At 46.6% G+C, this 3,731-nt stretch overlaps 1 non-coding gene across 1 annotated transcript; it reads left to right on the top strand.

Moving 5' to 3' along the window:
• The first annotated feature begins 686 nt into the window (after positions 1 to 686).
• Trnas-aga (transfer RNA serine (anticodon AGA)) lies at positions 687 to 768 on the top strand. The gene has a single exon. It is a non-coding gene; the product is annotated as a tRNA-Ser (tRNA).
• The last annotated feature ends 2,963 nt before the right edge of the window (positions 769 to 3,731 follow it).

Raw genomic sequence — 3,731 nt, 5'->3', positions numbered from 1 at the left:
TTAAAAATCAAACTGGAACGCCAATGCATTTCTCCGCAGAGTTCGGGAATTAATATCTCGAAACTGGTGCCATCCCGAGAATTCGTTCCCTTGCGAACTCCACGGCTGCAATTTGTAAATTGCAATATGGGCCATCAGGTCATTAGTTAAAAACTGAATTAGTGAATTTCTGTTAATTGTTAGATTATGAATTTCAATTTCTTGTGCAAGTAATGTCCGCCTCCTTGTGTAGACCAGCTCATGAACTAGAATTGTGCTATCTTCCACAGGCAACCCTTAAAAATTTTGAAAGTGTTCACTGAAACACCCTATATATATATATATATATATATATATATATATATATATATATTTACGCGTGCGCACTGACTTACACAAACACGGGTTAAAAAAAAGAGAGAGAGAACGGTTTCTGCAGTTCCTGCGATTGGACAGAAATCACTAAAACCACCAATCAGATAACAGGAGTAAGTAACAAAGATCGCAAAAGTACAATGACATCAACTGCATGAATTATATTTTTTTAAAGTCACTGCCTTCCGCTTCTTCTTCTTCTTCTGTTCTTCACGCTAAACGGAAAGGGCGCTCACACGTGCGATCTCAGCGCGCGCAAGCAAAAGAAAAGGAGCAACTTGAAACTGATTTTGTACTGATAAGTGACGGCTGAATGCACGAGTGTGACAGCGGCAGTCGTGGCCGAGCGGTTAAGGCGATGGACTAGAAATCCATTGGGGTCTCCCCGCACAGGTTCGAATCCTGTCGACTGCGTGATTCTTTTTTTTTTTAACGAACCTCCGAAGTATATTCTACAGTTTTGTAGGTCACACTGGTCTCGCGCATTTAGAAGTTCTGATCTTTTACATCATCATTAGCCTATATTTATGTCCACTGCAGGACGAAGGCTTCTCCCTGTCATCTCCAACACGGCCGCTCGATGAAACGCACGAGGTGCGGCCTGCCACGTCGCCCGAAACCAGTGTGAGGCGCCTAGTTCTCCGCACCGCCGAAGCAGCGCCACTGCTCCGGGACAGGGGCGGATGGGAGCGTTTCTTTGGCGCCGACCGCATGCTTCGCGCAGCGGCCGCGCTTCGCGTTCACATTTTATTGACGCGAGAGTTGTGCTTTTTGTTTCCAAAATATGAAATAAAATATCAACGCTGCCTGCAAGGATATCAATATACCCAGGAGTCGGTATTGGGCCGCCAATAGGCTGACATAGGCCAGGACGGCGCACTTCTGCCGCTGGTTTCGAGCCTTATGACCCTCGTTCAAGAGAACTGGCGACTTCTTTATCGAGATACAGTACTGCTGGTACAGTCGGCGCTTTTGTTGAGTGTGCTTATTTACTTGCCTCGCTTGACGTGCTTGTTTGCTGGTTAAAAAAAAAGTTAAATGAAACTTCTTACAAATGCGTGCATAATGACATAGGTTTGTATAACTATTTTCTGTTAGATTTCGTTAGTTTCACCTTTCTAGAAAAGTGGGGTAGATGGTAGTTTATATTGGATTGTAAATTCAGCCGCATTGCCGATGTGTAGCATATTTATGTAAAGACGATGCAGTTAAAAATAAGTTGTTCAGCGCGAATAGAGCAATTGCAATGGTGAAAAGAAAAAAAAAAGTCGAGGGAGGCTGTGCCAATTGTTTTCTTTATTTACACGATGTGAAGCCACGGAAAAGTGCCTCGTTCAACAGCTTCAAAATTGTACTACCTTCCATGACGGAGGCTTGTAGGCTAGCTTTAACCGCTCCACAGTTGCATTCAGGTCCCCGGTCCACTTCGCCAGTAGCGGCTGTAACAATTTGCTTAGAAACACCTTACACAGTTCCTCGGTGTGGCCGTCGGTGAAGTGAAGCCAACACACCAATTAAAAAAATTACTCCATCTCCCGCTAAAGGGAACCATGTGTGCATGCGAAGCAGCGGGGAGATGGTTAGCTTGAGCGGGAGATGGTGTAATTTTATTGAGAGGACGAATGAGAATGTATAAGAGAAGAGAGAGAACGTGGTGGTTGCCTGTTTATTTATTTAGAGACCGTATGCGATTCCTATGCGATTCCTAGCGATTCCTAGCGGAGTATGCAGCTGTCGCACCACCTGTCGTGCGCGCCGCTCCGTAGAGTAGAGGATTCCTAGAGGAGAGAAAGGGGGGACCGTAGGAGAGGAGAGAGAGCGGGAAGGGACGCGCATGCGCTGTGGGGGTGTGGGACGCGGGCGCCGCTCCGTAAAGGATTCCTAGAGGAGAGAAAGGGGAGGAGCGCAGGAGAGGAGAGAGAGGGGGAGGGTACACGCATGCGCTGTGGGGTGTGGGACGGCGTGGGACGGAAGGAGGGACGGACAGAGCCCCCGCCATAAGCTGCTTCGCATCTAAAACGTGTCCCTCGGCTCTCAAATGCTTTCTTTGCCACTTGTCCCTGTCGCGAAATGTTTTTCAGCCATGCTTTACAGCGTTCTACGTCGCTCGGAAACTCAGGGTACCGGATTAATGTTTTTTTCTTGCGTTAATCATACGCAGCGGCACGCAACAGTTGCGCGGCATAGTGTCACATGCAACACGACAAGGACCTCGACACATTTATCCGAGCACGTGTGCGGAAAAGAAGGCGTGCAAGCAAGACGCAAAATCTCTCCCGCGGCGCTTCCCGGAGGGAGAGCAGTCCCGCAGCAGTAGCGCCACCCCTAAAAAAGCGGCGGCAAATGTCAACTTTCGCTTCACAGCTTCGCCCATACTTCACCGCGCGACGTGGCAGGCCGCACCTCGTGCGTTTCATCGAGCGGCCGTGTCTCCAATTACCCCTGTCTTGCGCCAGCTGATTCTAACTTGCGTGCATATTTCCTAATTTCATCAACCCACCCAGTTTTCTGCCATCGTCGACTGCGCTTCCCTTCTCTTGGTATCCATTCTGTAACTCTAATGGTCCACCGGTTATCCATCGGTTATCCATTCATCCATGTAAAAATCCCCTGGAAACTGTATCTTTTACATATTTCACTTCAAATAGTAAAAACGAAAAGATCCTTAAATCTACATGAGCTCTTTCTACACCTAGAATCTTCACGTCTCCCTCTTTCTCCTGAAATTTATCATTACAATGCTGTTTCTAAAGGAGACAATTTTCTACTCCCAGTGGCGTACCAACTAGACTTAAAGTGGGGGGGGGGGGGGGGGGGGGGGGCAAGCCGTAAGCCCCCTGACCCAACTGCACAAACCACACGGAAGGCGGCAAAGCTTTTTACATTTTGAGCGCATATCTCCAAACTGGTGTCATTTTGGAAATTCATTTCAAATGAATGCGTCTTGCTAACTCACTGGCTACAATACGTAAATTGCGATATGTGTTGTAAAGTAACTAAGAAGTTAATTAGTTAATTTTGTTAATTAGTTGAATATGTGTTTCGATTTCCCGTGTTACTAATGTCCGCCTCATCGAATAATCCAGCTCAATGATAACAATTATGCTACCTGCCACAGGCGATTTCTTAAAATTCCGTAAAGCTTAATTTTGAACACCCTTAATGTACAGTCGCGAGCAAAAGTTTGTGGACCAAAGGTGCCACGATTTTATTTTTTTTTTCTTCGCAGCCTGGGCATTCCGGCTGAAATCAAGAGCTCACGCCTACGTGCACGTGTTTGACCAATACAACGTATTAAGCCAATTCGAGGCCGCGGAGCTGCGCTTGAATATATTTAAAAAATTTTATGGTTCCGTGGTCTCCAAACTTTTGCTCAC

The sequence above is a fragment of the Dermacentor silvarum genome, unplaced genomic scaffold (assembly GCF_013339745.2).
Source record: "Dermacentor silvarum isolate Dsil-2018 unplaced genomic scaffold, BIME_Dsil_1.4 Seq990, whole genome shotgun sequence".
NCBI classification, from domain to species: domain Eukaryota; kingdom Metazoa; phylum Arthropoda; class Arachnida; order Ixodida; family Ixodidae; genus Dermacentor; species Dermacentor silvarum.
The sequence above is the reverse complement of the archived record's forward strand: the minus strand, read 5'-3'. Positions and strand labels throughout refer to the sequence as shown.